At 37.3% G+C, this 27973-nt stretch overlaps 1 long non-coding RNA gene across 2 annotated transcripts; it reads right to left on the reverse strand.

The window, feature by feature from the left end:
* Positions 1–1245: 1245 nt before the first annotated feature.
* Positions 1246–27897, reverse strand: LOC111095399. Of its 2 annotated transcripts, none has more exons than XR_005356446.1 (4): positions 27813–27897; positions 6465–6583; positions 3631–3693; positions 1246–1411 (listed from the first exon to the last, which is right to left on the reverse strand). It is a non-coding gene; the product is annotated as an uncharacterized LOC111095399 (long non-coding RNA). The 2 variants fall into 2 exon arrangements; XR_005356445.1 differs by having other exon boundaries at positions 6300–6583.
* Between the last annotated feature and the right edge of the window lie 76 nt (positions 27898–27973).

Consider the following 27973-nt stretch of genomic DNA (forward strand, 5'->3'; position numbering starts at 1 on the left):
TCTCATCCCTAACAGAATGACACCTTGTTTCTATTTGCCAATTTTGTCTAATGAACACATTTTTGTTTATCATTCTATGCTATAAAAATCAATTCTTCCACAATAGACCATGAGGGTTTTTTTTGTTTGTTTGTTTGTTTGTTTGTTTTTGCTCAAGGATTTTATGTAATTCAGGCATTTATCATTATTTATACTAGATACTCAATAAAACTGAACTAAATAAACTGGACTGAATCAAATCATTAATATACTCCCCTCCTTTCCTTTCCCCACTAACAAGCTTGACAATAACAGATTCACTGCTTTAGGTGCACAAAGAAAACAAAATACACTCATACACATATGAGTTGGTGTTGAAATAGAAAAATCCTGGGATTTTGATTATTATATCTGCATCAATTCTTGTTTCTGCCACTTCCTGTAAGAAATGGCAAGAATATGACAAACTTTCTAAATTTCAGTTTTCTTTTCTGTAAATAGGGATATATTTATACTTATTAAAAAGGATTATCTTAAAAAATAAAAAAGATTATCTTAAGTACATGATCAAAGTGAAAAAATGTCGTAGGTCACATGACCAAAAATTATTTACATGCTGACTACCAGCCACTTTAGATGCATTATCTAATTTGATTATACTACAAACCAACACAATAACGTTTTTATAATTCCTATTTGTTAATGAGTGAAGTAATGTTTAGATGGGTCAAGAACTTTGCAAAATGACAAATAAGAAAGGATACTAACATTAGAAATTATATTTTTAAGTACCTCATTACAAAAAATTAAAAATACTGACACAAACCGTTCCTTCTGCAATATGCTGCATAGCAGCAGCTATGTAATTCAGCATTGTTCTAATGTATTAGCTGTTGAAGATTAAAAAAAAAAGCTGTGAAGCTAGAAAACAGAATATCTGTTTAAGTTGCTTCACTCATAGCATAAATTAGTGCTATGGGAACAAATACAAGTGGCTGTGTCTTTTTTTTCTTAATAACCTTAATATATGTAATAAACAAGTTCCATTTTCTTGGCACACGTCCACAAAGGAAAAATATTAGTAAAATAATCTGAGAAATATAATTAGGATTTGTGCATTAAGTTAAATAAAATGTGAAGTTAAAGGTCATTATTCAATTTCACAATCTTTGCATGAGTAACTTGGCATTAGTAGCTGAGAAGAGGCATATCTGGATTATCAAAGAAAAAGTGCATCTGTTTAGCTTTTTATTTTCAGAATCCATGGGGTCCATACTATGTCCCACTTACTAGGTCAAATCCAAACCCCCTGTTCTTGTTAACCTCTGAGCTCTCTTCACTTTTCCTTCCTGATGTGCTGCCTTTCCTCCCTGGCATTCCTGGAACATGTTGTTTTCGGCTACATTCTTCTGTCTTCCTCATTTTTCAAATCCTACAATCAGATCCCTGAATTATAACCCATTCCTAACAATTGATAATAGCAGAGTGAATACTAACAGTTAGTACTTCCATTTATATTATTACATGCCATTTGAGCATCTTCTAAAAATCTATTTTTCTAATTCTCCTTCAATCTTGGGAATTCGGATGTTATTATTGTCATTGTAAATGATGAAATTGGAGTGCAATATTCCATGGGTCAAGCAGCTGAAAACACGGAGCTGGAATTTTTTAGTGTGTTTCAGTGCTGACCCGGTCCCACTCTGAAGTGAAATTGTTGCACTTTATTGCCCCTGTGAATGACCCAAATTTATTTTATTCAGTAAACATTCATTGAGCATCTCTGCAAAGCTAATTACAGCATTTGTGGTTGGGTATTAAAAAAATATATATGACACAGTTATATGGAAAAATCTCTGGATGTCCAAATAGTAAGGGTAAAGGGGAACACTGAATGTGAGGCAGAGAACCATGAATAACAATGCAAGACCTCACACATGTGGAAAATTCTGAAATATTTTTCCACTTACAAGAGATAAATGGACATGGTACTGATGGCTAATTTTCTCTTCACTTTGGTAACTCTAAAGATTCAGCTCAATAAGACTGAATTAATTCAATGGAAGAAGAGATTCAAAAACCAATGTTTGTGAAGTCTCCCCATTTCTAACAAGGTGTTTTTAACCAAAGAGCTATCATTATTGCATAGTTGTCTAGATTATCTCTGACCATTCTCCTACCTCATGAATATGTAGAAAGTTTCTCCATTAAAACCTTCTCCATGGTGGTCCATGCCAGTCTAAGCACTCCTCTCAGGGACAATCACAGCTCAGAGGGCCATGTGCATTCTGCTATGTCTATCACTGTAAATTTTCCCCCAATGAGGTATATTCTTAAAGTTGTACCATAGAGGACTAGTCATATATATGTGTGTGTGTTCCCTTTGTAGGACTCCACCCACTTAAATAGAACAAAAATAACTTATTGTTTTAAAATGCACTCCACCTTATACTCACTATTAATAATAGTCACATTTTTGACACCCACTATAGAGAAAGTGTTGTACATACAAGACATCCAATATTAAAAACAATCTTTCAGGGTAAGTGTTATTAACATCTATTTGTTCCAGTGAGGGCTATGAAGTTCAAGGGATTATGTTAGTTCTCTCTATGTTATATATTGAGAGTCTATTGCATTCTAGAACTTGCAGATACAGCTGTGATCTAAATGGTCATAACCTTTGTATTCAAGGAATGAGCATGAGAGCCAAAGATCCATTCAAACAGTATGTAGTTAACTATATATTGTGACATGTTATAAAGCCAAATAAATGGTAGAGGATTTATTTAGAGGATCAAAGGAGATACAAATGAGAAAGTGACATTTGCAAAAAGATCCATTCCTAAATGAAAATCAGAAAGATAGGGTCACCTAAGTGGCTTAGTTGGTGAGTGTCTGCGTTCCGCTAAGGTCATGATCCCAGGGTCCTGGGATAGAGGCCTGCACTGGGCTCTCTGCTCAGCGGGAAGCCTGCTTCTCCTTCTCACTCTGCTGCTCCCCCTGCTTTGTGCTCTCTCACTCTCTCAGTCAGAGAAATAAATAAAATCTTAAAAAAAAAAAAAAAAGGTCAGAAAGGTGAATTGCATGGGAGTGGAGGAATAATCCAGATAGCAAACTAGCTCACTGAAAATATTTAAGGTAGGGAAATTCCTGAAGAAAAGGAAGAAATCACAAAAGGCAGAGGATCTGGGGGCTAGCAGGAGTTGGAGAATGCCATGAGATGAAATTAAAAATTTAGGAAAGAGTCATTTGCTGCAGGGCTTTCCCTACCATCCAAGGATTATATTCTAAGGATAACAGAAAGAGAATTAAAAGTTTTAGTGGACAAAATGGTAAGATCAGATTTGCATTTTGACAAACTCATTCAAGATGCTCCATAGGGGAATAATCTAGGAACAGAGATTGGGAGCAGGTCTGTCTCATTCTAAAGCTGGGCTCTCTCCACTACACCTCACTGCCTCTAACATCCTTTATTGTATTTGCTTTCCAGATCAAACCTGTGGAGGTAGAAAAAGCAGGAATTATTATTCACTTTTATACATCTTGACAGTAGTTTAAAAAAAAAAAAGTGTATAAGGCCAAGATCTTTTTACTGCCAGTGACAAAATGATATGGTTATTGAGTTAATGAGTAATGGCTAAGAATTACCATGGACCTCTCCAGTGCCATGTTCTGTACCAAGCATCTTGTGTTTATTAACTCCTTGAAATCCTAGAAAAAAATAATGATGAGAATTTACTTCCAAGTATCTGAAGAAGAAGCTATGGCCCAGAAAAATGAAATAACTTCCTCAAGTTCAGATAGCTAATACAGTTCAGAGCCATTTGATTCCAGAATTTAAATTCATGGTCACACCTCTCTTCTGGGTTAGACATACTATACTGGATCCTTCCTCAGCAGCACCACACTTATATCAGCTCCTTTTGTCTACATACAAATTGGCAAGATTCACTCTTCCTTATGCAATTGTTTGATATGAGGGTCATCCTCAATATTAACTTTAATGACTGTTAGATAGACTCGATAACTCTGTTAGTAGACATCGGAGGCTTAGTAGTATGTATGGCATTTTTCATTCCGATTTTACTGTTTTGGCTTTTTTGTTGCAAGCAATAAATGAATATTCATAGTGATGATAAAGTGATACGATATTACAGCTGAGCATAATGCAAAATATCCATAAAGGTCCTTGGACACAAATTGTAGACAAATATAAATGTTCTCACTAAACCCCTGAGAAGTAAAAGCAAAGCAATCTTTCTTAATAAACAGTACTTCATTCTCAGAGTAAGTATGTACTATGAAGTTATATGTCCTGCTGTTCGTTAGCTTGAATTAACACATACCGTTTGGTTGCTCCCAATGAAAAATAAGGTTTTCTTGCCTATAAACGTGAATATTCTCTACGTGTTCAATAAATGCTCCCCAATTAAAAAAATATATATACTGTAAATTACCATTTCATTGCATACTATATTACATAATTGGATGTTGGAGTCAGCTTCGAATTTATCAGAGCAATAAATACTATAAACAATTGTTAAGTGTACATTAAACCTGAATTTAATTAAAATTAGTTTAAAGCGCTATTTTTTTTTTTTATTCATATAATGGATTTTTAGATGTCGAGACAAGTGCGGGTGTCTCCTGCCCTTACAAGTCATCTTCACTCCTGGCCTGAATGATTATCCTATGATCAGGGATGAACATATTAAGGAAGGGGAGTAAATATAAATGAACATGTTGGTGCAATAAAGGGGAAAAAACCCAGACTGATGATCTCTTTGAGCTCTTGAACTATGTCTGAAATCACCTTCCTCAGGACTTTTAATGAGTAAAATTAAAAGTACCTTTTTTTTCCCACTGTTAATTAGGCTTTCTCTAACTTACTGATCTTTGTATTTTAATTGGTAGAGACAGTGTACCTCCTCCCCCAAAAAAGTACTGAAATGTTAGCATCTCCAAGTCAGAAACAGCAATAATATAGCTCTGGAAAGAGACAATTCTCTGTCTTAAATGAACCAAATAAGCCAGAGATTGTCACCTAAACATTGCTACTCCCAGCCTCCTACCTTCTTCCCCACTTAGCATTGTGTCTGACATATGGTATTTGGTAAATGTTATTTTAATTAAGTTATTTAATGGGGAGGCAGTGGTGAAGTGAGGAGATCTAAAAACTGGCAGACATTCATCCTGGAGCAGCTCTATCCCAGGGCTCAGGATTCCCCACTGTTATGATGGCACATGCCTCCAGCACGTGCCTTCTCTTTACTGACTAAATTATAGATCTTGGCACCAGCTATAGGAATTGGAACCATTCCTGGCTTCGCGAATAATGTACCAACTGGAGCATGATGTATATACCTTCATTAACAAAATTGGGGCATGGTATTCAATAAACTTTCCCAACTACTGCTTCATTGTCTGTCAATTTCAGTTTAACCAGAGCTATTTTTAGCTACGGAGTAAATTGTTTAATACTGGCAGGGAGCTTGGTGTGGTGGTTATGCCAAAAGTCTTAATTAAGCATCAAAGAACCATGTTATTTATATAAGCTTTAAAGAATGTTGTTTGGGCTTCAAGCAAGTAATACTATGAATTTCCTTGAGATGGGACAGCTTATGACAAAATTAAGATAGTCTCCTGACTTAGAAAATAAATTTCACTGGTTTCTCTTTATCTATTCTACATTTCAAGATCATGATATATGAACTGATTCATTAATCCATGGAGTCAATGGTTGATTTATTCGTTAAGGGAAATATCCAACCGAGATGAGCTCATCGCAGAAAACGTTTTCAGTCAATATTGAAGTCAGTTTTTTAATGGTTTACTGAGTAGTTTCCCTAAGGGTTTTATTACTATTTTTCTTCCTATATTTTTTGTAACTCAGGAGGTTCTTAACCTAGAGCCGGTGAGTATTCTTAGAGGAACACGAATCCCCTGATATTGAATACAGAATTTTGAAGTCAGAGTCATAGATTGGCTCTAATCCTCAAAGCTCTTAACTGTAACAATCAAAAATTAATAAACAATGCTCTAAACCCTCATCTGGGACATTTTAAGCATCTGTAGTTTTAATGAATATACTGATACATTTCAAATATATATCAAAGACACTAGTCTAACTTTACTCATTCTGTAGACCCTCTCAAGAAAATACTGAAAACATCTATAATTCTCTTAAACTCCTTAGAATTGCCCCATCTTTTACCTAATCACTAAAGCCACATATCAAGAAAAATAGGTCTGCAACATTTTTCTCTTCATTCACCTCACGCATATACACAGCAAGTTCTGTGTACAATAACTCTTACATGTGTGACAAATGTCCCCATTTTTCTTCATTGTCATGTCCACTTTTTTGCTCCAGTCTTCATATGCTCCTGCCAGTCCCAGTGCAATAGCTTCCAAATCAGTTTTCCTAACTCCAGTGTTCTCTGCTAAATTTAGTCTCCATAGAGCTATCTGAATGGTCTTACCAACATGCAAACCTGACATGACCATGTCATTCCTTCCTAATTATGCTTTCATGGCTGCCTCATTTATAGGGTAGGCTCTCTTCAACAGACATCTTGGATTCCTTCCCAGATAAGTCACTCTGAAATTGGAAAAGACATGAATTATGAAACCCCAAATCCATATATTCCTTGTAAGCATGTAAACATACCCACGTATTTTCTATTAAGTTTTACCAAGATAAAGCAAAGACATAATTAGAACAACCAGCATTTTGCAACCTACCTTCCATTCCAGCCCATTTTATTTTTAAAGATATTGATATAACACAAACACAGACGTACAGACACACTCAGAGAAAGTTGAAAGAAAGACCATTATTTTTATTTCTTTTTGCTTTCTTCATTTTGAGGATTTGCTAATTTTATTCAGAAGTAGGGATGTCCATCAGTTACATTTTGCAAAGCCAACAATTATGGGAAACAAATTTTGAGTAATGCATTTTGGTTATTTTTTTTATATACCCAGGCAATTTACTGCCCTATGAAATATATTTAAAATGTAGGCTTATCAGGAGAAACTATTTTTCTGACCTCTTTATTTCTTATCAGACACTTCCTGAACTTTTAAATAGCATTTTCATTTTCTATGTACTCAGCAGTAATTCTAAGAGTAAAGTACTCTACATTTAAATCTTGCCTTTCATTCTCAGTTCTCGTGTTTGGAGGGAACACGTGGTTTTAAATTATAACGTGCGACAGCAGTTAGAAAACCTATTGATACTGACAAAAATAGTAATAAGAGAAAGTTGGTTTTTCCACCTATCATGTTTGAATACAATCCAGTTGGAAAGATTTTCTTTTCCTAAGGGCAACTAACCAGCAGGTTTTACACTGATACGCTTTGGTAATATAAATTGAAGTTAGGCATTTACAGCATACTGTACAAAATATCTAATTCCTCTAGGACCCGGGAAAAGCCTCATTTGAAATTTGCATAATCCATCAATGGTAAAGGATCACTCAGAGGCAGAAGCAGAAGGAACACAAGGTGAAGGCATTTTTCATGCACTGTGAATTTTGAACTTTGCATTTGTTTAGATTTAATAAGAAAATGGAATTAAATTTTACCATGTCTAGAAATGTCTTAAAATGACCATTTTCATGAAACTCCTGTCACATGCATACTAATTTGGGTGAGTTAATATTCATCAATTCCGTTTATTTAGTAACCATCTCCTGGCTCCTGCTACTAGTACTCCAAGTACTGAGTTATATCCTAGTATTTCATAGGTTAATAACATAGAGACAGACTCTATGTTCCAGGATCTCGTATGTTAATAAGGGAGAATGTTATATACATAACTATAACAAAGTGTGCCAGTGCAGCAATTAATGTAAACAATAAGCACTGCATGGATTCTTATGAAATAAACAGGGACAGTTTTCACAATATTTTCATCAGTTTGATGAAAGGATTGAAATCTTAGAGTAGATAAGGGGTTCACTGAGTCACAGTATTTGAGAGGATGTTAGAAAGTAGAAAAGAAAGTGTAAAGTATCCTCTGAATTGAGAAGGCACTTAGAGACTTAGAAATGAAGGAGGCGACTCTATATGGCCCACACAGTGTTTTATTCTCAGTAATTTACTGACAGGGAGGATGGGATGGATGACAACCTAGTAGCTGTGCAGCTATTCGCCACAAAGCCTAGACCTTAGTCTACAGATTTTATAGAGCAAAGAGATGCATAGGAAGGCATTGTAGAGAGATCAGAGGGTCTGCAAGCACTTCAAAGGGTTTGCATGCACTTCATTGACAGCTAACACTTAACAGAGACCTCTTGTGGCACAATCTGGGCATCAGGGAGAGGAAACACTATGTTATCCCTCACAGATTCATGGGAGGCCAAAGTAAGCCTCCTGGCATTCTGGCCTTGGTGGTTGTTTCTAAATCATGCATGTTAATTTCCAAGGGGCCCAGAACAAGTAGCTCCAAGAGACACCCTTGAACAGCTATGAACAAGATGGAGAACCAGAGATGGAGTTAATATAAAAAGCACTCCCAGGGGGAAAACTGGGTAACAATGTATCTACCAGACACTACTGGGAAGAGCATTCTAAATACAGAGAAGATTCTGTGAATAGATACAGAGTTATGGACAATGTGATTTTTAAAAGAGAATTGTAAAAATGTTATTTCTTATTATTTCTGGGAAAATGATACATAAAGAAGAGTAGTAGAAGGTGAAGCCCAGTGTGAGACTGTGGGCAGGTGAGGGTGCAATTTCATTTTACAAAAACATATTTGGGATTAATTCTAATTGCATGTGATGGGACAAGTAATGTGATTCTATATGGCTGTAAAAATGAACTATTTAGCAGCAAAAATAAACTAGCATGTTAAGCATGGAAATGTTTATATTTGCATTTGAGAGAAATTATTTAACTATCACATGGAGAATTGTCTGAAGAAAGGAGAGAGCACAAGCAGAAAACAAAAGCAAACAAAACAACCAATAAAAAAACCCATCTAGAAAAAAAAAAAAATCTAGAAGCTTATTTCCAAAGTCAAGCCTAGCTTTACCAACTTACGTAGTAGGATAGGAAAGAAGGTAAAGACAAAATCTATTAGATTTGATAACTCTGATTATAGCACCACAAAATATTTGTTACCTAATTGGGTTTATTAGTATGAATACCTATGCTCCTTTTATTATTTTCTATAGTGTTAAGCTCAAAGGTTTTGTGATTTTAAAAAAATTATTTATGCATGTATTTATTTATATACTTATTTAGAGCAGGCACATGTGCATGCATGAGTCATGGGAAAGATAGAGAGAGAGGGAGAATCTTGAGCAGGCTCCATGCTGAGTGGAGCCCAATGTAGGGCTTGATCCTAGGACCCAGAAATCATGACCTGAGCCAAAATCAAAAGTTGGATACTAACCAACGGAGCCACAGGGGGACCCTGGACTTTGTGATTTTTAGAACAGATCCTCTCTCATTCCACAAATAAAGGAACATAAAAAGAGAAAGATATCAGGACATTGTGGTTCTGTGAGGATGACTGAAATAATGGAGCATGGCATCTAAGCTTCACCACAAAGAACAAGCACAGAGAGGAGCCCAAAAGAGTGAGATCAGCAAGTTGGGAAAGGACAAGAAGCTCAGGTGAAGTGAAAGAAATAATGGAAGAAAAATGTAATGAAATGAGGGACTGGCAAACAGAGATCTGCAGTCATATATCTTCACTGAGCTTTTCAGCAGTGGAGACATTCCAGGTGATGGCAAAACACGGAGTGATATCTCAAAATAAAAATCTCAGGACTAGAAAATCAATAACACGCGAGACTAGATTCTTTGATGTATTGTGTATTGTCAGTTTTGAAAACCTTAGGAAAATGACTAGAGTTGCGTGGGGAAGAACATGATGAGCCTGATGGCAAAATGCTCTATGAAAATGGAATGATACAGAGTCAGAAGTTGGCAGTGGCAGAGAAGCACTTAGATAACATGATCCTCCAAACAGGAAAATGCTTGACACAGAGTGCAAATGAAATCGTTTGAAAAAGAAAGTAAAAATTCAGGGAATAATGACAATAATATTTATTAAGAGCATAATATTAATTAAGATCTGAGTCAGGTGATATGATAAAATTTATATAGTTCAGTTTTGCCCCCAAGGATTTCCTATGCTTTTTAGAAGAGCAGAGCTTTATGGCCATGAGGGTCCTCCATAGGGCAGGTGAGCTATGGGATTATGTTCTAGATGGTACCTAGAGAACCAGGAAGGAGAAATATCAACAGATTAGGCATCATGAGGGTTTGATTACTGTTCTTATTCTAGTAGCCCATAATACATCAATATTTTTTTTTTAAGAGAGAGGAAGAGACAAAAAACTCCCTCTGAAGCTTACTTCCTCCTAGTGGAGACATTTCATATCATGGTTTTAGCCTCATGTCTCACCCACCATCAGGAATGTGGCAATGTTTATGGTCAGTGAGTCAATGACAAGAATGATCTTTGCTATTGGTCTCAATGACAACACACAGGAAAAGCTGTTTGACTCTGAATCATCTGTCCCTCGTGTAGGAATTAAAAGCAAAGGATCTACATTATCATTTCGGTGAATGTAAATAATGCCTTTGCCATTCTATGCTTTTGTTGTTGTTGTTGTTTTTTAATTTTTCAAACATGCTACAGAATTATTCTGTAATCTGCTTTCATCTGTATTAAAACATGTTGATGAGACAGCGGAACCATTATTTACCCTTCCAAAGTGTCCTAAGTATTCTCCTAGTTCCTACTTAGAATGACTCATGATTGCTTGAGATAATCTTGAGGAGTCAAGGGACATCAGAACATTTCAACAGAGTTCTTCATCAAAACCGAAATGGTTCTAGCTCATCTAAATCACAACATATAGTGCTCATATTAGGATGTCCACGACAATCATATTAATACCTCTATCTTAGCATCCATCACCGTAAGAACAATGTGTCATTTATTTACCCAAGATTTATGCTAAGTAATAGTATTGGGATACGATGGTAGAAAAAGAGAACAACAATAATGCCAGTGAAACTTACCTAAAACAGGAGGAAGTCTGAAATGTTTCCCTTGCCATTGTGTTTCAGAATAGCCTTTAAATAGAATCCCTTCCTGTCTCTGAATTATTGTAGAGTAATAACAAAACCCACTCAAGTCAGAAAGCCTTGATTCCAGTATCTCATCTTATCAAACAATGTGACTGCAGGCAAATCTGATTCTTACTCTAGACTTCTCTTTTGAGGGAACATGAGGCGTGGAGGCAATGACTTCTCAAGTAAAAATTCTGTGATTGTTAATTGAACACAAGCAGGAAGGCAGAATTAGATGGATTTGAGAAACAAATTGTAGCAAAAGAGGAAGAATTATATATTTTCCAGAACTGTGATCCACAAGAACACCTAAAATTCAGATATCTAGATATAGGTAGATATAGATACACACAAAAACATATATATATATACACACATATATTTAAATTAAAGCAGATAAGAACTGTTTCTCTAAGAATTAGAGCTAAAGAAATAATACAGTTGAGAGGAAAGATATAGTTTAGAGACTCGGGAGGGCTTTCACTTAAACTCTGTGACCAAGATACTTTTTGTCCCTCTTACTGGTCTTTTGAATCATTTTGCATTTTTGTTCCAAGCGTTCTCTCTCACCGCTAAATGGTAATACCAATTCTTGCCATTTACTGTTCAGAAAAGTGGGTAGGATCAATGAGATGATATTTATCAAGTCTTTGGGCTCTTTGGAAGGTAGGACTATATAAATATCATATACTGCACTCAAGTATATAGAAGAGAATTGCTCTAGACTTCAAATTCTCCAGGGAGTTACCCATATAATGGAATCTGTCTCAGTGAAATGGAGATTAATGAAAAACAAGTGCTATTGGAAAGTTTGTAGTGTGTCATGCCAAGGTTCTACCTCCAGTGATGAAACATGCTTTCATATCCGCACTCATTTTTACAATGAGAAGTGAATAGAAGTGCCTTTGGTAAGTTTGTCTTATGGAATTAGGCAGCTAGATATCTATTTTTAATAGTACAAACGAAATTAAAATTTGTTGTTTGTGTTTTGTTTGGAGCAAAATAGGTGATTGGTAATCAATTTGAGTGGTTTCTCTCCTTTTAAAATAAAAAATTAATCATCTTTATCTATTCTGAAGTCTCAGAGGATACTGTGTATTAAAGACATCAATTAATTAATTAAACTAAAATTAATTAAGTACAGTTACCTTCTATTTACCAAGGACACTGCTAAACAAGAAATAGATGACCTGTGTCCCCCTTGAGTTTTCCAAGCACTTAATACAGGTAGTCAAAGGACAAGTGAGAATATTTCCTTTTTTTCTTTTCTTATACTCTGAGCACTTTAAAGGGTATGCGTATGGTAGGCATGAGTATGCCAAAATCTTCAAAGGAATGAACCAGTTCTCCTAACCTTGAAAGCTCAGACAACAACAGAGATGTACGACTAGAGACATGAAAAGATTTAAAATGTAATCAGAACAGATCCTAAAAGGGTTTAGAGCAGGCTTGCAAAGGTGCTCTATTAGAACTAATGCAATAGCTTTTGCCTTAGATTTATCTGGTGCAGATTCTGACTGGCTACATTTCCAAATTTGTAGCTGACACAAGGGAGAATTTGCATGAAATGCAAGTAAGAATGGGGGAAGTGCATTATGCAACTTATGGGGAGAGGCGTAGAGTGACCTTCACATCCCATTTAGATCACAGAACCTCTTGGTAAATTCTCTTGTTTTCTAAATTAATGTAATTCTCCAGTCCATCCCTCTGAGAGCAGCTACTTTTTGTTTCCCAGAGCATCAGATGAAAAAGGGATTAAGGAACTGCAGAATAAAGACAACTTTGTTGTGAGCTAAAAATGCCCTCAGAGGAACATGCGTGTTACCCCAGAGGGAGCAAGGAATTGAATGTTTCTTCCTTTTGAAATAATGGCTAGCTCTATGGAGATGGAAAAAGGACTGACAGATCCTTTTTCCGGCTGGAAGAAAAGAAATGCAAGTGCATGATTGGCTTGGTGACATTGATTTAAAATTTATTCATAAAACTATTCAATCATTTATTCAACAAATATATACTGAGAACTTACAAGCAAGATGACTGTTGTCAACTATCAAGGTAAAGTTGTTAAAACAACCAAAAAGAGTTTATTTGCTTATGCCTCTATTTTTTCAAGAGGGTAATAAAAAGACATGAAACAAGAAAACAAGTGATAAGGCAATTTCAGCTGGTAGTGAGTTCTATGAAAGGAATAAATTAAAAGAGTGTACCACATGGAACTATTTTATATAGAATGTCCAGGAAAGCCTCTCTGAGGAGAAATGGTCTCAATGACAAGAAAGAGGCCAAGGGCACAAGTGGAGCAGAGCCTGCCACACTAAGGGACAGTAAGTACAAAGATCCTGAGGCTGGTGGCATCTGCTTAGATCAGAGGTCCACTAAAAGCCAGTGACAAAAAAAAAAAAAAAAAAAAAAATGCTGTCTGAAATGGATGTGAGGAGGTGGGGAGGAGCCAAACAATGGAGGAAATTTAGAAATTGAAAAGTTTCCATCTTTTCAAAAATTATTTAATGGGGCTTCTAGGCATCTCAGTTGGTTAAGTGTCTGCCTTTATCTCAGATCAGGATTCCAGGGTCCTGGGATCCAGCCATGCACGAAGCGCCCTGCTCAGTGGGAAGCTTGCTTCTCCTGCTCTCTCTCCCGCTCCCCCTGCTTGTGCTCTCTCTTTCTCTCTCTCATATAAATAATTAAAAAAAAAATATTTCATAAGCTTATAGCAGTCAAAATAGTAGCCCCAGAATGTCTGTCTTAATCCCTGGCTCTATGAATATGTTACCTTACATGACAAAGGGGAATTAAGGTCGTTAACCAGATGACCTTAAAATGGAAGTTTATTCTGCATTATTCAGGTGGGCCCAATGTCATCACAGGGGTGCTTAAAAGTGGAAGCAAAAAGTAGAAGAGTCAGTGTCGGAGTGATAGAGCTTGGCAAAGACTGGATATTCCATTGCTGACTTGGCAGATGGAAAGCCTAGGAATGCAGGCAGCCTCTAGAAGTGAAGCATCTAGAAGCTGGAAAAAAAAAAGAAAAGAAAAGAAAGAAAGAAGAAAGAAAGAAAGAAAGAAAGAAAGAAAGAAAGAAAGAAAGAAAGAAAGAAAGAAAGAAGAAAGAAAGAAAGAGAAAGAAAGAAGAAAGAGAAAAGAAAGAAAGAAAAAGAAAGAAAGAAAGAAAGAAAGAAAGAAAGAAAGAAAGAAAGAAAGAAAGAAAGAAAGAAAGAGATTCTTCCCTAGAGTTTCCAGAGAGAATGCAGTTTGGATTGTAGCTCAGAGAGACTCATTTGGATTTCTGAGCTCCAGGACTGAGAGAATATATTTGTGATCCTTTAAGTCACCGATTGTATGACATTTTGTTATTGAGACAATCGGAAGCTAATACAGAGCCAAAGTAAGATTTTGAGTCAAGGACTGGCTTAGTCTTATTTAAATGTGACCCTATCATTCTGACTGTTCTTTGAGAATTACAAGGATGCAAAAGTAGAAAGAATAATTAAGAGGCTACTGCAGTAGACCAGATGTAAGATAATGTAGTTATAATGGGGTAGAGTCACTGGAGAAAACAAAAATTTCAGATAGGTTTTTCCAAATACAGCTATCTTTTTTGAGGAATTGGAGTTTGCAGAAGAGAAATAGAGAAGTCTGTCCTCGACTTTTGAATGAAACATTTGAAGGGATGAAGATACTATTTGCTGAGTCAAAAGCAACAAAGGGGAGGATTTAGGTGAAAAGAGCTCTTTTAAGCGTATTAACTTTAAGATGTATATTGCAGATATACACATTTGGAATTTAGGGGAGAGATTAGAGCAATAAAAATAACTGTGCTAGTAACTAATATGCTAATAACTCTGCATAAAGATACCTTTGTGTCATGGTACTGAGTTAATCATTCCTGGGAGAGACTACTGGGACTCTGTTAGATTTCTGAGTAATAACTTTTCTTCAGTTAGTGGAAACACAAGATGGGATTGATGTACAGGATGGTCTAGAATCCAAAGCCTGTAAATACAATGAATGGCTTTTTCCACATTATCTTTTGAATTCAAGTCTTCTAAATACTCACTGAAGATCTCTAACTCTTCTTCTATTGGCTTAGGGAAAAAGAAGCTGGGAGGCTTAATAGGTATACATCTAAGTCTCTCTTTTGCTTTCTTGATTGGAGTTCAACAGCTTTAAAGGTAGAATCACATGATGGCAGTCTTGAAGAAAGCATGGTCTAAGCCCTTGTTCTAGACTATTGGATTTGGTACTCACTCTAGCTGCAGATTTGAGAGTCTAAACCAAATATGAATTTGCATTGTATATAACAAGGAAGTCATAAATGGAAGATTGAACAGTTTATAAAATGCATTAATTCAAAGAGGCAAGCAAATTGAAACATGGAAATTAGGCAATAAAATAGAAAGTTGAGCATAAAAGTCTGATTTAAATATAATCAATAGGTCATAGAGATATTCCCTGAAGCATTGGGCCAGAAATCCCCAACTCTTTGGTATTAAGATCATCTTCGTGTATGGTCATATAGAATGGACTAAAGAATAAAAGGATAAGACACCAAAGAAAAGATGATTGATCTTAATATTTTCCATGGATTAACCTAGTCTATAGTTTTATTATTGTGGTCTTGGGTTCTGTGACAGCCTCTGAGTTTCCGAACATAGCACTGTGTGTGCGTGCGTGCGTGTGCGTGTATGAGAGATTAAGAAAGATTTGTTATAAAGAATTGGCTAATGCGATTATGGAAGCTTGCAACCCTCAAGATCTACAAGAGGAGTCAACAAGTCGGTGGCCCAGGACAGTTGATAATGTAGTTTCTAGGCTGAGTTTGGAGACCTGAGAAATGTGAGAGCTGATGGTGCAGTTCCAGTCCAAAAGCCAGCAGGCTTGAGACTCAGGAAGAGCCACTGCTTGAATTAGAACCCAACGGCAGAAAAGAAATGCAACATCCCACTTCAAAGACAGTCAGGCAAGAAGTCTCTTACTCCGGGGAAGGTCGCCCTTTCTGTTTTATTCAGGCTTTCTACTGATCAGGTGAGGCATGCCCACTGTAGGGAGGGCACTCCGCTTTACTCAGTCTACTGATGTAAATGTTAATCTTATTCAGAACACCTCACAGACATACCCATTTATTTGATGTTTGATCAAATATCTGGGCACCCTGTAGCTCTGTTACACTGACAAATAAAATAAACCATTATCCATGGGGATGTCGGAAAACCAACAGAGACAATAGAAAAAAGTAATGGAAAAGAAGTAGGGTAGGCAGGGTCCAAATACATCCAGAGTCAGTGAGTGTCGTTCCCTGAGTGCAACTTTTGTCTGTGTGCCTTTTGTAGTGCAGAAACACTATGGAAGAGGTAGTTTCCGGGCCCCGGCAGCAGTGATTCTAAATGTTGGCAGGTGTACTAAATAGTACTGTGACATTGGGCACTTAGTAAACCACCCTGAACCATATGTTCTTTATGTGTAAATGAGGAACATAATGATATCTGCCTTCAAAATTCATAGAATAAAATGATAATATATGTAGCACACGGAGCATATTGGTATATGAATCTGAAAAATATTTTCTGAAGTTAACATTTGTATCAATGTCCTTGTTTGTATTAGCAGGTTGGATCTTTTAGAAAAGCCCAGGATGAAGGTGAAATTCACTTCATCAAATGCCTTCTCATCACTGGACTTATTTTCATTTTAAGGGATTTGTTCACATATTTCTTCTCTTTTTAGAAATTGTACTTTTTTTGTAGAAATCAATAGTCTACAACAAGCAGATATCACCAAAACACTAGAGCTCACATATTCCTGCAAAGCTTTGCTGATCCCCCCAGCATTTATTATGTATCTGATTGTGTGGGGTGGGTAATCCTCCTATTACATTTAAAATTAAAGTAACCACTTTGGTCTGATAATGTCACAGAAGGTTTTATAGCACAAGAAAGGCATGAGCTGCTTTTGATGGAGACTGATATCACAGGATGGGAGAGAATTAGAAGTGGTATTTCCCATGTCTTTTCTCATCTTCCACCAAGTAGCGATTCTCTCATATTGTACAGTATCCATTTCCCTTTATCCTAAATGAAAAGTTTAGAAATACAAAATGAAAGTTTTTTTTAAATCAATTGTGAACAATGTTATACATGTTCAATGATTTTATGCTTCTTGTTTTTCAAAAAGTAGCATCTGCTATGTTCTCACCTGGGTAGAGGCAGTGAACTAGGTGTGTTACAACGCTCACCCCACCGCCAACCCGTCCTGGGCCAGAGTCAGCATATAAATGTTGCAGCCCAAAGATCTGCTAGTAGGAGAGGTCTAGGGAGCAGTATGAATCATTATTCAGTGGCTTCCAGAGAGAGTTGCCCTGACAAATCAATAGTGAATTTTCTAAGCGGGAGTAGAAAAAAAAATGCAAAAGAATGCTCTGAGCAATGTTCTAAGGTTAGGGATGAGGAGCTAGGCTCTGGAGCTAAATAGCTTGGAGTTCTAATCCTGGGTACAGCATGAAACAGTTACATAACAATTGGCTTATTAGTTAATATCATGGGCAGTAAATTTCTTCATAGGGGTACTTCATATGCAAGATTGCTTAAGACAGTGAGACAATATATGGAAAGAACCTGACAATTATTGTTAACTTTTTTTTTTATTACTTAGAACATCCTTACACATGTATTTTTCCTAGGGAGCAGAAACACATCTTAGATTGTTGGACAGGCTTGCTCAGGATGTCATCATCCTGTTGCTTTGATAAGGACTCTAAGTAGTATGGCTGAAATTGGAATTACTCAACCAGATTCACTAGCCACATATTCCAATGTTAAACATTGTCACAGACCACATGGGCATGGAATAAGCCTCACAGATGGACACTGTGGCTATGACCCCTAGAAAATGTTAATCTATATACAGAAAAACCATTTCCTGGGCTGGTCACACAAAGTTTTTTGGCTAATAATGGAAAAGCTCCATTCAGCCTGTTCTTTGCAAATGTTTTCAGTGGGATTGGGGGGCAGGATGTCTACCTCCGTGTTTGGCTGAAGACTCAGACGTGGGATATCAGGTAAGTCTAGACTATTTTTAGAGCATAGTAAGAGGAATTTGGATGATCAATGTTTCAAAATGTTAGCAAAAATGAAAACAAAAAAGAATACATTCAAATGTAAGAAGTGAAGAGGAGAAGTTCAATACCTAAGTAGTTGCAAAGAATTAGTGAATAAAATACAAATGGTAATTTTAGCAAGATTCAAAAAAAAGAACAAAAAGAAGTACTTTCCAGCATTTAGTATTCATAATTGTTAACTGACAAATTTATAAACAGATTTATAATTTTCCACATCCAGATAGCAAAATCATTGTCAAGAGCAATCTTCAGATATCCAGGTTCTTTGTTTCCAAGGCCTATTTTCTGCAAATAGTACCATTTCCTCAACAAACAATACCAAGACAGGCCAGTGGGAAGGGATCAGACTTGTGCCATTTCTCAGCTTCTTGGTTTCCTACTGTTGGAAGCAGCCCTGAGTCTGAGCGCACTTCATGTCCTGAGTTAGCCTCCTCTGTAGGGCGAGAATATCAGGAGCTGCAATTCTATCGGGTGGGGTGCCTTGAAGTTGAGCCTCTACTAAGCAATACTTCTCATTTCACATGAAGGAGGCAAAGGGCTGTGACAAACTAAACAATAAATGCATGAAGAAGATCAGGGGGGTATTTTTAGTTTGATTTTCCCAATGACCACCTTCATAAGGAGAACCAGACCAAAGATGCTGTTAAATCTTGTCTTTCAACTCAAATATGCCATAACAGGTATAATATGAAAGGAAGAATAGCACAGATATTATGAATCTCTATAAAGAGGAGATGAAATTCAGAGAATGGAACAGAAATATTTCTGTTCCCTGCACGCACACCTCGTGTCCAATAATCTTGCGAGTACTAAGGTCAGCAGAGATATTCTTTGGGAAGAAAAAAGGTGAGAACCATCACCTATATCTGACTCATCTGGAAATCTAGGAGTTGGCGGTCTTAACATGATTTCTGCTTACAAATGCAGAGGTGAGGAAGCAAAGAATAGTGTAGAAGAATCCACATTTGTTTTGAGCTCAAGTGAAGTCAACAACATTTAGCAAAGAGAGTGGGCAAATGTTTCCACCTGTCCCAAGCAGGGCTGGGCTGTAGCATTGTCACTAACAATGCTATAGGATATAGATTTATAATAGGAGTTAGAACAATTTGGGGAAGAGATAAAAATGAAGATCTAAAAGTGTCGGGGAGGGGGGGTATAGGCTGAAAGAAAGAGTAATTAATTAATCCTTCAATCTGAGAAGCCAACTTCTTCCAGAGCCAGAGGTGGGACCATAATGGGACAGTTTGTGTGGAGGTCTACTAGAATCCACTCTTTTAGTGCAACACTGATCTCTGTGGATCTACAGAGGTGTGGTGGGACTGACAATGCTGTTTGCCGGCAGAACCAGTAGTTGGGAAGAAAACCGCACATAAACCAGAGGAGAATGAGAATAATCTGAAGCCCCCCCATGACCTGTGCATCCTTTTCCCCCTGCACCTGGCAGCAGAAACACCTTCAGAAGAAAATTGCAGATTCACTTCTGTCTTCCAAACCTCACACACATACCTCCTGTAGCCAATTCCAATTTGGTACCACAGAGGGAAAGAGATTCCGGTTGATATAGTTGTGAGCATAACAAAGGTAACAGCACGTTCCACCATTCCACACCAGGACTGATTGGCAGAGTGTGAACACAGCAGTAGAAGGACGTGGGTGGCATTCACTTTTGAGGGAAGGCCTCATAGCTACAATCCTGTGGGGTCTCTGACATCATGGATGTGGAACGGAGGTAAATTCCTGGGAGCCACCAAGAAAAACTGCCAAGGCTGAAAAGAGTCAATTATTTGGAAGTCAGCTGCTTTCTAGTATTACTATAGGATTGATAATCAGAAGAGCTCAAAGTCAAGAACACCCTCAACACACACACACACACACACACACACACACACAGTACCCTGCTGGCTTGGCAATACCTGGGGAAGCTTTGACTGTACAGCAGAGTGACCAAAGGAACTTCTCTGAGGCTGTGTCTAAATGTTAAATGGGCATGACCTCGTTCCCTTGAGCAAACTGCCAGGCATGAGCTCGCCAAGCTCTTTTGTCATTGTTGCAATAGAGTCCAACCAAGGCTAGAAGAGACTTGATGATGAAAACGGAAATTGTACTAGGACTAAATTTGAAGGGAAAAAAATTGCTGGATTGAGCTAGGCTACCTTGAATTCACAAGATCCATTTTTTCAACACGAAGCAGAAACAGGACATTCTGAGATAATGTCAGTTCTAAAGAAAGTGAATATTTTGAACAAATAAATCTATGACTTTAGACTGTTTAAATCACCATGGGGACTTCCTTCAGGCTATGTTGTCAGTGCTGAATGGACATGACCTCTTTCTCTTGAGTACACTGCTGAGCGTGAGCTTGCCGACTCATCAACCCCCTGCTTTAGGCTTCTAAGCTGCTCTCACAGGGACGAGTCTAAGTCTGTTTCTCCAGCCCCAGTTTTGTGCATTCCTACACCCTTTTTATCCTCAAAGGCTGGTGCTGCTATAGCTCCTGCATGTTGTGCCCCAGAGTCTGCTCCCAATATGACATTTACAGAAGCCAGAAGAACATTTCCCCTCAGTGGTTTACATTCCAATGACTGACACGAAGTCCCTTTAAATATCTGCTAAGTTTGGAGCCTTTCCATTGGCTTAAACTTCTTTTATACAAAATGGAAAGTGATTTCATCTTAAATACGGGTAAAATGCTGCACCATGCTCAGAGAGATTAAAAAGCTTAGAAAGAAATTTGCCACAAGGATTCTGGAAAGGAAATTATCAAAATGTGCAATTCTAATACCTTACAGAGAGACTCTTAAAAATTTCTACAAATGTTTAGGTCAAGGGTTATACTAGAATGCATAATTTGAACTTCTATAAGAAATGGACACCTAAAGTGCACGAATAGAAACACTCCAATCACACAACCCTGCTGATTGCTTCAGTGGGTCCTAAAATGACACTTGTGTATACTTTCAGGAGATTATTTAAGAGACCCAAATAGGACCACTCACTGTATTTAACTTGTCATATCATAGTTCTACACAATATAGTAATCTAAACACTAAAATTATGCCAGATTTCCTGTTATAATGTCCATTTTTATGAGGATAATGAGAAAAAATATGAAAAATATTTTAAGTCAACAGTGCATCAAATTACACCACATACTGTTTTCTTTTTTATCTAGATCTATTTGTAGATCAATAAATGTTGCCCTGTTGCTCTTTTTCCAAACAACCAATTCTGTATGATTTTTGCTAAGGTTTTTTTCTTCCTCAAAATAAAAACCTAACACAATCAGAGAAAACATAAGTTGTAGTAATATCTGGGGAAAATATATTGATATATTTCCTTCAAGTAATGCTACCCTAGTTGCTGGATAAGATCTGCCCAGGAGAAATGGATATAAATTGTAAGTAGCTGGATTATTGATTTTAAAGAAAAGTTGTGAAAATAATTTGGATGAACACGAATTCAGTTGATCCTGATTCTAGCCCTGGGATATCTGATTGTGAATCATCCCTTAACAGACCCTTTCATAGCTGTTGAGAAAAAAGTAATTATCTGTTTATATTCTTCAAATTAAAGGATGATTAGGAAATTACTTCTTTCCAAAATGCCTCTATTTAAAGCTACCACTGTGCTTAAAATCTTATCATAGACTTATTCGTTCTTCTAAAATACTATCCCCTCTTTACAAAGAAAATGAACAGGGGGATCCCTGGGTGGCTCAGCGGTCTAGCGTCTGCCTTTGGCCCGGGGTGTGATCCTGGAGTCCCAGGATCGAGTCCCGCACCTGGGGCCTGCTTCTCCCTCTGCCTGTGTCTCTGCCTCTCTCTCTCTCTCTCTCTGTGTGTCTCTCATGTATGAATAAATAAATAAAATCTTTTAAAAAATGAACATAAGAATAGCATGGATCATTACCTTTTGCTGAGCACTTACTATGTGCCAGAAATTCTGTTAAATCCATCAAGAGCAATGTTTCATATAATACTTGGAGCAAAACTATGAGGAAAGTAGTAAATTACCTTCATCTTACAGATGAGAAAATTAAAGCTTAAAGAAGTTTATATACATATATTTGTCATTGGGAGGAGTACCCTTCCTGCTCTGATTGTCAACATTCTATTTAGTGTTCAATATAAAGCTTACTATGAGTCTCACAGGTAAATCTAATTTCTATGTCAGCTCTTCTTACTGTATAATAGCTCATATTATATTGATTCAAAATAGTTTTTTATTTCCGTATCCTCTGCTCAGCTACATTTTATAATCCAGTGAATATATGTTTTGTATTTATTATGATTGTTGTTGCTATTCTTAGTGTGCTAAGCATTGAATATGATGCCACTTGCATATTTGGCGCTCTACACATGTTTTCTGGATGAAAATCTATAAAATTAAAATTAACATCAGCATCTTCTTCTAAGGGCTCATGCTGTTTTCTTTTATAACTGGCAAAATGTAGGGTGGCATGAAAAACTTCAATGCCAGAGATGAATAAATATGTATTATTCAGTTATAAAAGCAGAAAAAACTAAAAGGGTAATGTGAATCTGCCTTGGCTTGACCTTCGAACAGACCTGTTTATTGCTGGATTGATCAAAATCAAGCAGGTTAGGTGGTGATGACAAAGAAGAGTGGTCAAAGCCCTCACGGTTGGTGGACCGAACTCAAGTGTAACTTGGTTTCAAGTTGAAATCTGAACAAATTACATTAAAGGATCAACTATAATATATCCATAAGATGAAAAGAGCAGGGAAGAGGAAACAATGGAAGCAAGATTTTGGAAGCTGTAAAATAGATGCATAAGGAACAACACTCTAGACTGGGGATTTGAAAATATTTTCTACAGCGTCAACTAGTAAATACATTTGCTCTGTGCACCATCTAGTCTCTGTCATGATTACTCAACAGTGTCATCGTTGTTTGAAAGTGGCCACATTCTATCTAAATGAATGGGTAGAGCTCTGTCCTAATAAAACTTTATTTATCAAAACAGATGACAAGCAGACAGGTTGTAGTCTGAGGTCTCCTGCTGAAAATCCACAGACCTATGAAGTCACAGTGGAAGAAGTTCAGAAACAGTCTAATTTAGACCCAAGAGTGGCAGAAGGGTTCTGGAATTGGCAACGATAGGTAATCCTAAATGTGGTGTGCACCCCATCTCATATAACCCGGCAATTCCCTTCTACCATGTGGAAAAACCATGAGAATACAACTCTGAAAGGACAGATCAGCAGGAACCTGCCCTGGAGATCGCCAGGACTAGGTGAAAGCAGTGGTAATCTTCTGAAAGAAGAGCCTGGCAAGAGCTTTTATGCCCTCCATTTCCAGTACTTGGCTTTAGCAGGCTTGCAGCCTCCTCTACCCTCCAGGAAAGACACTGAAAGAAATTTTATCCGATCCATAAAATCTAGCTCCAAAGAATATATTCAAGTTAGTTGTGGATCCTGCAATGGATGCTATAGTCATTTTAATTCACAGTCAAATTATTGGGACTTCATCAAGATAAGAAGCTTCTGCACAGTAAAAGAAACAGTCAACAAAACTAAAAGACAACAGAATGGGAGAAGATATTTGCAAATGACGTATCAGATAAAGGGCTAGTTTCCAAGACCTATAAAGAACTTATTAAACTCAACAGCAAAGAAACAAACAATCCAATCATGAAATGGGCAAAAGACATGAACAGAAATTTCACAGAAGACATATACATGGCCAAGAAGCACGTGAGAAAATGCTCTGCATCAATGGTCATCAGGGAAATACAAATCAAAACCAGAACATAAAGACTCCTAACTCTGGGAAATGAACTAGGGGTGGTGGAAGAGGAGGAGGGCAGGGGGTGGGGGTGAATGGGTGACGGGCGCTGAGGGAGCACTTATGGGATGAGCACTGGGTGTTATTCTGTATGTTGGCAAATTGAACACCAATAAAAAATGAATTTATTATTAAAAAAAAACAAAAACAAACAAACAAAAAACAAAACCACAATGAGATCCCACCTCACACCAGTGAGAATGGGGAAAATTAACAAGGCAGGAAACCAGAAATGTTGGAGAGGACGTGGAGAAAGGGGAACCCTCTTGCACTGTTGGTGGGAATGTGAACTGGTGCAGCCACTCTGGAAAACTGTGTGGAGGTTCCTCAAAGAGTTAAAAATAGATCTGCCCTATGACTCAGCAATTGCACTGCTGGGGATTTACCCCAAAGATACAGATGCAGTGACATGCCAGGACACCTGCACCCCGATGTTTATAGCAGCAATGTTCACAATAGCCAAACTGTGGGAGGAGCCTCAGTGTCCTGATGGATAAAGAAGCTGTGGTTTATGTATACAATGGAATATTCCTCAGCCATTATAAATGACAAATACCCACTATTTGCTTTGACATGGAGGGACCTGCAGGGTATTGTGCTGAGTGAAATAAGTCAGTCTGAAAAGGACAAACATTATATGGTCTCATTCAATTGGGGAATGAGTGAAAAATTCGTGAAAGGGAATAAAGGGAAAATTAGTGAAAGGGAATAAAGGGAAAGGGGAGAAAATGAGTGAAAATATAGTGAGGGTGACAAAACATGAGAGACACCTAACTCTGGGAAATGAACAAGGGGTAGTGGAAGGGGAAGTGGGCAGGGGGTTGGGGTGACTGGGTGATGGTCACTGAGGGGGGCACTTGACGAGATGAATACTGGGTGTTATGTTATATGTTGGCAAATTGAGCTCTAATAAAAAATGAAAAATAATAATAAAAAAGATCTCAAAAAAAAAAATAATTCACAGTCAAGCCCATCAATAAGTGTGGCAGCCATACAACAAAAAGTGGTATCTAAAATGAAATATTCAGAGAAGAAAAAAAAAACAGTGTTTTGAAATTTACATACATTATCATAAGTTTGAAATCAGTAAATGGTGGCCAGTGACTCAGTGGGATAAGCATCTGACTCTTGATTTCCGCTTAGGTCATAATCTCAGGGTCATGGGATGGAGCTTTATGTCAGGCTCCATGCTGAGCAGGGAGTCTGCTTGATATTTTCTCTCCCTCTCTCCCTCTCTCTCTCCTCCTTTGTCCCTCCCTCATTCCCTGCTTGTTCATGCTCTTTCTCTCTCCCCAAAATTAACTAACTAACTAACTAACTAAATAAATAAATAAATAAATAAATAAAATCAATAAAATATTGAGAATAAATATAAGGTGTAGAGTCTTCTCAGAAAGTCCATCAAAACCACCAGGGGCACCTGGGTGGCTCAGTGGTTGAGCCTCTCTGCCTTCGGCTCAGGGTGTGATCCTGGGGTTCAGGATAGAGTCCCACAGAGGGTTCCCTGGGAGGAGCCTGCTTCTGTCTCTCTCATGAATAAAGAAATAAAATATTTTTTTAAAAAAGAAAAACAACAAAAAGTATATATAAATTTTTTTTAAATATTTGAAAGTATAGAATCTGTCGAGATGTTACTGAATCTGAATAATAGGGAATTAAAGAATGAGAAAAAGAAAAAAATGAAGGAAGAATAAATAATTCAACATATTTTTTTTTCAGAACTTAAACTCATGCATTTATAGATTAAAATGACCCAACAAGTGACAGGACTGTAGCTAAAAAGGACCTATGCCAGGGCATATTATCATGAAATTTAGAACAATGGGAGGGGAAACAGAATATCCTGAGCGTGTTCAGAGACCTAGAAAAAGAAAGCAGAGAAAAACAAGTCAAAATCAGATTACAAGTACAGGGTCAAGAACTAAGAATGACAAGATGACCACAAAGAAAACTACAACTGACACATCACTGTTAAACGACTGAATATCAAAATTAAGGAAAAGATAATGAAAGGAGACACAAATAAAAATATCATGCTACATATAATCATGCTGGATTAAAGTACTGACAAATAAATTCCCATTTTCTCCCTCAAGAAGAACATTCTGACCTATCCAGCAGAAAACAGACTGTTCCAAGATCAAGTTCCTTGACAAATCTTCAAATTTACATGAAGTTACTTACTCAAGGTTGTCTATGTTTTCATCCATGTTTGTCATATTTTCCTTTCAGTCCTTGAATATATGAATAATATCTGCTTTAACATTTTTTCACCTAATTATAAAATCCCAAGCATTTGAATTTCAAATATAGGTGATATTTTGAGTATGTCTAGGAGTTTTCTATTGTACGTTGTACAACATAGATGAATTACATCATCTTCCTTAAGTTATTGAGTTCTGTTCTGGCTGACTGATAAAATAGAGATGCTATCTTTTGGTGTGGCTAGGTCGGCTTCAGGTTTTACCTCAGTACTGGAGTGTGCCCTTACTTTATCTCTAATGCTGGGCTCTTCTAGTGTCTCAGATGACTACCTACGGTGTTCAGTTCAATCTCTGTGATCTGGTTGTACTATTATCACTTCAGCGTCCCTACAATGCACATTTCTGCAACTGGTGATCCCTGTTAGGTCCTCATCCTCTCTCCCTCCATGTGTTTCTTGTCCATTAGCCGAGAACCTATGATGAATGCCCACACGAACAACTGTGGTCTACTCTCTGTGCAGTCCCCTCTCTTTGGTTATGTTCTGCCTTAAACTCGGGCTACTTCAGCAGTTCAGAATTCTTAGTTCTGTTCTTACAGGTCACTGACCCCAGTGCTCTGCTTTGAATCCACTTCCATGTTCTGTGCTGGAAAAGTACCCCATGACAGAAATTTGTACACATTGTGGGGGTGATCATGGAGTTCACTCTTCATGGTTCCCATTTGCCTAGGATCACAGTCTGCACTGCCTATTGTTCGAACTCCTTGACATTACTGCCCAACAATTTCTCAATTTTAAGGAATACATGACTGGGAAGGCAAGTCTGTTAACCAGTTATATTCCTATGGCTGGAAGCAGAGGACTTGGTTTATAATTTAAAAGATAAACTTGGGACACCTGGGTGGCTCAGCGGTTGAGCATCTGCCTTTGGCTCAGAGCATGATCCCAGAGTCCCAGGATCCAGTCCCACATCTGGCTCCCTGAATGGAGCCTGCTTCTCCCCCTGCCTATGCTTCTGCTTTTCTCTGTGTGTGTGTCTATCATGAATAAATAAATAAATAAATAAATAAATTAATTAATTAATTAATACTTTTAAAAAAAGAAAAACAACTTTATTTTGCTTTTAATATTTACAATATAGAATAGCATTAGAAGATCTAATGCTGGGTATCCAGGGTAATTTCGTTCTTTCCAGACTTCACTCTTTTCCTCCACTCACCTTACAAAGGGAATTTTTATATTAGCCCTAGAAATATGACCCTGCATAGCCATCTGACATAATCTCATGGAAATAAGATGTGTAGGCCTGTAGCTTATTAGCTACCTGGTGAAATTTGAAGGTCTTTGTTCTTTTCCCTGTAAACCTGACCAATAACAATTCCTTGGCAGTAACTGAGTTGAATTGATTTGTTTCCGGAAGGCCTATTGGAGCATCTCTTCAGTTTCTGTAACTATGCACCTGTAAGACCTCCAAGTCATCTTATGAACTGCTTTTGTGAATGTTACTCAGCTAATAATCATCCTAATAATGGCGGTATCCACAAGCTGTTATCTCAAACCACTTTTTGTCTTCTTAAAGTTCTCATGTCTTATCATTATCTTCCTTACCGCTATCAGCACGCGTTCTTGCTCTTTCCTAATTATTTGATCTTCAGTGACAGAAAGGATGAGTTGCTATTTGTTAGACTTGCTCAGGATGTTCTATAGTTGCTAGGTGATACCAGCCAGCACCAGCCTAAAGTACTTAATAATCCTCAGATTAAATTTTC

The sequence above is a fragment of the Canis lupus genome, chromosome 3 (assembly GCF_011100685.1).
Source record: "Canis lupus familiaris isolate Mischka breed German Shepherd chromosome 3, alternate assembly UU_Cfam_GSD_1.0, whole genome shotgun sequence".
NCBI classification, from domain to species: domain Eukaryota; kingdom Metazoa; phylum Chordata; class Mammalia; order Carnivora; family Canidae; genus Canis; species Canis lupus.